The sequence below is a fragment of the Medicago truncatula genome, chromosome 6, assembly GCF_003473485.1.
Source record: "Medicago truncatula cultivar Jemalong A17 chromosome 6, MtrunA17r5.0-ANR, whole genome shotgun sequence".
Classification (NCBI taxonomy): domain Eukaryota; kingdom Viridiplantae; phylum Streptophyta; class Magnoliopsida; order Fabales; family Fabaceae; genus Medicago; species Medicago truncatula.
This window is the reverse complement of record NC_053047.1, coordinates 9,205,127-9,213,895: the sequence shown is the minus strand read 5'-3', so window position 1 is coordinate 9,213,895 and position 8,769 is coordinate 9,205,127. Positions and strand designations below refer to the sequence as shown.

The following is an 8,769-nucleotide window of genomic DNA, read 5'->3' as shown; positions in this document are numbered from 1 at the left end:
ACGTGGATAATCAGGTTCTTGATTGTGAAGACCGAGGAAATCAACAAGATTCATTGGTTTATAGGTCTCTTGTTGTGCTTCCAGCTGTTTCTACTTAGAGGGGTCGTGCGAGTTCTTGTCCTCCACGACTAGCAAGGTCTGTTGCTTCTGGTCCCTGGAGCTTGGAATGGTTGACTGATCAGTACCATAGTGAGGCGGGGGTCGTTTCTTCGACACGTAAAGTGGGCAAAAAGTCAGCACAATCGAGAAAGGCGGGCCAATCAGTTTTTCCTAATAAAAAACGCAAGCTAGTAAATGGGGTTCTTCGTCATTCAGTTCATAGCCTGAAAAAAGTGGTAAGGCTCTCTTCTCGTGATAGGGCGGCTGTCTTACAGATACTCAAAAAAAAATCACGCAAGCTGAAAGGGTCGGATCGTTTGAAAAAGGCGGTTCGGTCGATTTCTAAAGATTTATCTGAAAAGGAATTGTCCTCTGACTCAGTGAACAAAGAGTGGAATCATTGGGTGACTTTGCATGGGAGTGAGAAGGTGTTTGAGGATGATGTCCAAGGTATAGGTGCTGTTATAGGTGTGCAGTTGTCTGATAAAAATATGTTTGGCGTGCTTGAAAGGAAAGGGAAAGGGAAGAAGAAAAAGGTCATTGCAGGTGAGGGCGGTGTAACGCCCACTTTTATTTAATCGATTATTTAATTGAGTCTAGACGAGTTATATTATATTTATATAATATATGTGTGATTTATGATGATTTACAATGATTTAAATGATTTATGTGATGTGACGATTTTTATGAGGTTATGAGACTTTTTTTGTTGTTTAATAAGATAAGATTTGAAAATAAAATAAAATATTTAGTTATGGGCTGTTTTCAGATTTTAGATAGTTTTGGGGGAGAAAGAGAGATAAGATAAGATATTGGGAAGAGATGTAAAAAGGAAAGACCTAGGTTGTAGAAAATTAGTACGTACGACTGTTTTTGCAGAAAAGGGAGAAAAAGCCATAGAAGGGAGAAGACAAGGGAGAGAGCTGCGATTTCTTCAAACTAAGGTAAGGGTGAGACTAATGATTCAGTAGTATTAATTTATGTAATTCTGATGATCAAATTAACAAGTTAGGGGTAACAACTTCGAGATCAAGCTTGCACTACTCAATTTGGTGCAGCAAAATCAGTATTCTGGATCACCCACTGAGGATCCAAATCTCCATATTTCTTCTTTCTTTAGACTCAGTGGCACCATAAAAGAGAACCAAGAAGCCGTAAGACTTCATCTCTTTCCCTTTTCCTTAAGGGATAGAGCTAGCGCTTGGTTCCATTCCCTAGAAGTCGGTTCCATCACTTCATGGGACGATTTGAGGCGAGCAATTCCTTGCCCGATTTTTCCCCCCATCTAAAACCGCTAAACTAAGAGATCAAATCACGCGGTTCAATCAAAAAGATGGGGAGTCTCTCTATGATGCGTGGGAGCGTTTCAAGGAAATGCTTAGACTTTGTCCCCACCATGGCTTGGAAAAGTGGCTTATAGTCCACACCTTTTATAATGGCTTGTCATATACCACTAAGATGTCTGTTGATGCAGCTGTAGGCGGAGCTCTAATGAACAAAAATTATACGGAGGCTTATGCCTTGATTGAAGACATGACTCAGAATCACTACTAATGGACCAACAAGAGAGCCGTCACCGCTTCTACTCCCTCTAAGAAAGAGGCAGGTATATACGAAGTCTCTGAATATAACCACCTTGCTGCTAAGGTTGAGGCGTTAACCCAAAAATTCGAAAAACTTAATGTTAATGCTGTCACACCATCTTCTACATCCCCTCGGTTTGAAATATGTGGTATATCCGGTCATATCGGTGTTGATTGCCAACTAGGTAGTGCTGCCAATATTGAGCAACTCAATTACGCTCAATATAACCAAGGAACGAGGCCAAATCAAAATTTTTACAAAAATCCTCAAGGTTCCTATGGACAAGCAGCACCAACTGGCTATAAAAACAACCAGAGAGTGGCTCAGAAATCAAGTTTGGAAATTTTGTTGGAAAATTGCATAGCTAATCAAAATAAAAATCTTCAAGAACTGAAAAACCAAACGGGATTTCTGAACGACTCTCTCTCCAAACTCATTACCAAGGTTGATTATATCACCACACACACCAAAATGCTTGAGACCCAAATCTCCCAAGTGGCCCAACAAGTGGCCACCTCTTCTCAAACACCTGAAACAAACCCCAAAGCTCATGTCAACCCTATTTTTCTTGGGGGTAGTAAGTTAGAAGAGACCGTTGCTAAAGCCAAAAGTGTCAAGGGAGAGAGTGTTAAGCTTCTAGGTAAGAAAGGTGTGATAGAAAGTGAGAAACCGCTTGAGGAGAACAAAGCCCTTACACCATTAAGGCTTACTATGCTCAACTTGGAGGCTCAATTCACTAAATTCTTAAACATACTTAAAAAGATTTGCATTAAGATTCCCTTTGCTGAAGCTTTGTCTCGTATGCCTCTATACGCCAAGTTTTTAAAACAATTTTTTTCAAAGAAAAAGGCTATAGATCATAATGAAACGATAGCTTTGAGAAGGGAAAGTAGTGCAATCATCAAGAAGCCACCTACAAAGCTTAGAGATCCAGGAAGTTTTGCCATCCCTTGTATGATAGGGAGTGAAACCTTAAACCGAGCCTTATGTGATTTAGGAGCTAGTGTTAGTCTGTTGCCCTTACCCCTCTTTAAAAGGCTAGGGATGGGAGAGTTAAAGCCTACCGAAATAACATTTAAATTAGATGATCGTTCTGATATCCAACCTGTCGGATATGTTGAGGACATCCCCGTTAAAATTGAAGGGATAAACATCCCAACTGATTTCATAGTGCTTGACATAGATGAGGACAATGAGTGCCCTATAATTTTAGGACGACCCTTTCTCGCCACTGCGGGTGCTATAGTAGATGTTCAGAACAGTAGGATTGTTTTTCAAGTGAGTGATGAGCTGATAGGGTTTGAGTTGGAGAATTTTATGAAAGGTCCCGCTCTCTATTCTTGTAACGTGATTAAAGGTCATGATGTGAAAGAACGCTCATTAGCGTCATCTACACAATATGACCTCTTTGATCCTTTATAAGGATACTTTCTTAACGTCAAGCTAATGACTATAAGGAAGCGCTTCGTGGGAGGCAACCCATGCATTTAACTGCTTTTGTTTTGTTTTGTTGTTGTTTTTTTAATTATTTTCTAGGTGATTGTCCAAGCATGATTTGAGAAAACGGAAAATTTTTGAAGCCAATTTATCCAGAACCTTGGCACGGCCCGTGCTCACACTGGCATGGCCGTACCAGATCTTGCCAAGCCAAACCCCCCCAGATTCCAGAAAGTTGGCACGGCCCGTGCTAAGGTTGGCACGGCCCGTGCTAAGGTTGGCACGGCCGTGCCCGACTCCAGGTAAAGATTAACCTCACCTTTCATCTTCTTCTTCCCTCATTCTCAACCACAAACATCTCTCTACATTCAAAAACCTCCATAACCATAGAAATTTCAAACCTCCATATCTCCCTCAAAACCCCACCAATTCACACAATTTCTTCACCCAATCAACCACAACCAACATTTCAATCATAACCCTTCAATCCAAAACAACATTCCTCCATCCCTACCAAAAATCATCAAATTCGTAGCCCCCATTCACCTCACTAAAAACCCACAAATTCTTCATCAATTCACCCAACCCAACTCCTAAAACCTACTCAAACCTCAACCCCATCACCCAACCCACCTTTTCCACCAAAAACATTTCCCAAAACCCAACCTCCACCCAAAACACAAAAGGTCGAACCAAGGTCAAGGATAAATGGCATCTAGGAAAGGTGGAGCAAGCACTTCCGAAGGACCACAATCAAAGAAGAAAACGCAAGCCAAGAATCATGGCATAATCTTCAAGGACACCAAGCAAAGGGACAGGTATAAAATTCTTATCTCTAAACCTTTGCACCCTTGTCGATATCCTGATCCTTATACTTTGAGTGTGCTAGGACTAAGGGATAATGTGTTTAACTTACTAGGAAATTTAGGATGGGTTGATATGCTTAGACCTATGAAAGGTTTTGAAAATTTCACTTATGAATTCTTAAGTTCTATTGAATTTACGAAGGATAAAGTGAACTTTGATAACCCCGACCATAGAGTCTCCTTCCGACTTTTGAATATGGATTACGAGATGTCTCTTGAAAATTTTTGTTTAGAGATGGACTTCGCAAACGCGGGGTTCATCCATGACTCTTGGAATCCAAATCTAAAGTCGGAAGACTATGACCCCGCTCTCTTTTGGAAACGCATTACCGGGTTAAGGCATTATAATCCTCGCAACAATAAGGCTAGTAACATTCACAACCCAGTGCTTAGATACCTCCAAAGAGTCATGGCTTGTACCATTTGGGGTAGAAAAGAGGTAGGAACAACTAGGACGGATGAACTCTTTATGCTTTGGGCAATGCTTAGTAACAATCCCATTAATACTTGCTTCTACCTACTTGATTACCTTTCCTCCATAGGTGCTAGACCTGATAATATAGCTGAGATAGTAGTCGGTGGTATCATTACCTTCATCACTAGGAAGTTTGGAGTGGGTGAGGAAGAAGGGATAAATCCAATTGAGGGCAACAATAGGTTTAATATTGAAACCCTTGTTGCTATGAATTTCATTAAGATTCACCCTCCCATGACTTATGCACTTCAACTTCGTATACCTCTTTTGTTTCTACTTCCTAACCCATCTCGGACTAACCCCGAGGTGGAGGAAAATTTGTTGTATGTTGGTGATGGATTACAGGTACATGAAGAGCATAATCAAGGTGAAGACGAAGGTGCACACATGCACCATGAAGAGGAGCCCCATGACCATAACGCCGACAATGAAAGATGGGCATGGATGCAAACCGAGGTACAAAGGATAAGTACCGAGCAACAACGGCAAGGTGTTGAATTATCCGGGCTAAGAAATGATGTCCTAAGGGGCAACCGCATATTCGAGGAGAATAACCAAATGCTTCGGACCATGATGCAACACTTCCACCTCCAAGGTCCTCCCGATGGACCTCAATAAAAATGTGAGCTTTCCTCTTCCTCTCCTTCACCTTATCTCTTCTATCTCTACTCATTCTACTACTTCTTCTCCTTTCTCTCTTTCTTCTATCTTGAAATCATCGAGGACAATGCTTCTCCTAAGTGTGGGGGGAGCCTAATAAAGTGTCTTTAGTCGTAGTGTTTCCAAACTCCTTTGAACTTTATTCTTTTGTTTTGTTTTATTGTAAAGGCATGAATAAGCAGCTTGTTTTCATTATTTTATTATGACATAAATTTTTTGTTGTCTCTTCAATGGTCGTTTCTTGTACATGAAAGTGATTTCTTGTGTTGTAAGTGTTCTTGCTATACCCACATCAAGTTTTATTGTGAAAATTCTCCAATGAGAAAAGCACCTAGTTGCAATCCTTGAGTAAGTGTATGAATAGGTATTTTAAGGAACACGTTCTAACCTTAATGGTAATTTGGACCCTTAAAAATCTTTCAGAGTAAAAGTAGTATAAGTTTGTGTGAGAATAATTCTAATGTGATGAAATGTGTAAACCAAAATGGGGCAGAAGAATATCACCAGCACGTGGAGGAATGGATACCCCCTCTCTGACTTCCTAAATGTGGTGATGACTTCTCAACAAATTGTGCTTAAATTAAACCCTCTAAAAAGAGGAACTTCCTAAGTGAAGATGAATAAGTTGTACCACTACTTAGGGTGATCATGGAAACTTGGAGGAAAGGATACCCCCTCATGGACTTCCAATGTGAAATGATAGCCCCTAGGCATCTACAAGCCCCCAAGTGTATAACGTCATCAAATCTATCTAAACTCTCCCACCTCTCTTATATGAAATGAAGAAAAGATTTTTCTCGGTCACTTTAGTGTTAAGGTTAGAACCTGATTCCTCATAATATCTATCTGTTATCTCGATTTTGGGGTATCAAGTCATTAATTAGGCTTGAACCTTTCAATCTTTGATATTCTCTATTTTTTCTTGGGAAGGGCAAAATTGAAAAAAACCTTAGAAATTCTAAGTTCGGGGGTCGTTTTCGTTACGGAAAGGTGTTAAGCACCCAGAACGACTATAGTACTCTATAGGAGCCAGTTTCCTAATTTTATGTCTACGCTTTATTTTTAATGCTATTTGTGAAGAAAGTTGTTGATTTAGGTTAAGAATGGGGGGAGAAAGTGTTTGAGATTTTATTTTAGTGGACTTGGAGAGGTTTTGACCTCTTGCCTACATACCCTTTTAAGGGATCAAAATTCCATGTAGTTCTCTTTCAAAAATGTTTTTGTGTGTTTTAATTGATTTTAAGTTTTGGAAAATGGTTTTGAAGAAGAGAAAGAGGCCGTAAAGGCATGAGAAAAAGTAGTGAAGAGTTGGTTCAATTATTAAGGAGAAAATGTCTAAGTAGAAGTTAGAATTCATTGAGGTTTTGATTAAGAAAATAAAGGGGAAATTCAATGGAGTTTTGACTCCAAGGTTTATTTGGAAAAAATTTCAAGTGATGGAATTTGCTTATTTTTTGGAAAATTGATATTTTTCTAAGTATCGCGTTTCCTAAGCATACATCTAAAGCGGTAAACATGCAACGTGTGTGCGTGTCGGTGCTTGTGTCGGTGTACATCATTAGAGAGTCCATTGTCCGTTACATTGGCCCTAGTTTACATTCTATGGTCTTGCAAGAAATTAAAAGGAAATTTAAACTACCTAAAATATTACATGACATTTTAACATAGAAATTAAAAGAAAAATAATGCCTAAACTATGAGAAATAGGGATGAAATGATAGAATGCTTATGAGGTGAATGAAACAAGAAATAAAATGGTTAGTAATATAAGACATAAAAATGGTAAAAAAAGGTAAACAAAATTGAATAGGATAGCAAAAAAAAGAAAAGAGCAATGAAGTGAAATAAAATGGCAAAATATACCTAGAATTTGTTATAACACTTAGACATGCACATGACCTATAATTCTCTCATCATAGCAATTTTAAAGAGGTTTGATTTTAAGCTATAATGCGAGGATAACAAGGACACATACAACCCAAGCATTATAACACATTCATAGGAATATTTTACACTTCTTCTTTGGCAAAAAAAACACATATTATTGGCAAAAATAAAGGAATGAAAACACACATCACACCAACAGTAAAACACACATATAATCAGGGATATATTCATCATGAAATTGCACATCAATCATTCACATCACATGCCAAAATTTTATGAAGAAAATATGGCAAGAAATTCACAAAAATAGACCAAAAAGAACAAATTAATCAAGAAAATGTCACATATATTTTTATCATTTTTTAACATGTAAAAAATATCACAAAAGTATCAAAAATACATCAAGAAACATATAGGAATTTTTAGGAATTTTTTGCAAGAAAATTGGACAAGCAGGGGGTTCAGATAGCAAGAAACAGGGTGCAAATAGCAGGAAATAAGAAAAAAAATATAGAAACAAACAAACTGAAAAACCAAGCCCAAAACCCATGGATCTGGATGCACAGGGAGTGTTGGATTGATCCAGGAAGCCAAACCCTAGATCTAAAGGTTCAAAATGAAGGGAAAGAACCAGAAATAAACCGGACCGGTCGAGAAAGCCAAACCCTAGATCTAAAAGGCTTATGGACCGGTTTCTTTCATTTTCTTCCTCTCCTTTCTCTCTCTTCTCTCATTCTAGTGAGAGAAGCTCTCACTTCTCTCCTCCCTCACCTCGCCGGAAATTGGAAATGGAGGATGATCTTCATCTTCTCCGGTGAAGTTTGCTCCTCCGGCGTGGTGGCCGGCCGCCCAAGGGTAGCGGCGCCGCCTGTTGGCCGGCAGCCACCACGTCGGAAGCTGCAGCTCACGTCGGAGAAGAAGGCTGCACTTGCAGACCTTCTCTCACTAGAAAGTTTAGAGAGAGAGTTTTTGTGTAGTTGTGTTGATTTTTTGGTAAAGACTCTTTTTATACTACTATATTTTTGTACGTTCCTGTACACGCGCGTATACTTCAATTTAGTGCTCCCTCGCGTTGTGGGTCATCAGATCTGGATCGTTCCCTGATCTGATGGCTATTGTATGTTTTGATTTTGAATTATGTGTGTGTCTCTTTGGGTGAACATTGGTATGCTTTTTGTTTAAACCGTCAGATCTTTGATCTGACGGTCACTGTGTTTCCTGTGGTATTTTTCTATTTTGTGCTGTTTTCTTAACCTTTGGATCGTTGATCCAGTGGCTGTGATGAGATCTTGGGGTTTAGATCTGGACCTCTGGATTCATCCAACGGTTCAGATTGTATCCTGCTGAGCCAATTTCTTTCTTTTATTCGTTCTTTATCATTTTTAAATACTTTTGACATTTTAATGCTTTTAAAAATTCCAAAAAATATTGTTCTTATCATCTTAATTTTCTTTAATTTTAAAAAATTCATCCTACTTATTTCTTTTAATCTTTTGCTCATTTCTTCACTTGCTTTCAATTATTACTTTATTGTGTTCTTGTATGATGATTTTAATTGTTACTTGTTATTTTCATGTCTATTCTTAATTTCTTTCTCATCATTTTATTTTGTCATTGACTTAGTGTGTATAAATAGGGAATTGATGTAAATTTATTTCTCGCATTTTATTTGGGCATAAAGGCCTTAGGGTTGTATTTAGGAATTGATGTAATAATGTAGGTAACACAAGCACCGACACATGCACCGACACTTCACATTTA

The 8,769-nt window shown here is 38.6% G+C and overlaps 1 non-coding gene across 1 annotated transcript; it reads right to left on the bottom strand.

Moving 5' to 3' along the window:
* Positions 1-1,395: 1,395 nt before the first annotated feature.
* LOC112416175 (small nucleolar RNA R71) lies at positions 1,396-1,502 on the bottom strand. The gene has a single exon (XR_003006482.2). It is a non-coding gene; the product is annotated as a small nucleolar RNA R71 (small nucleolar RNA).
* Positions 1,503-8,769: the final 7,267 nt, after the last annotated feature.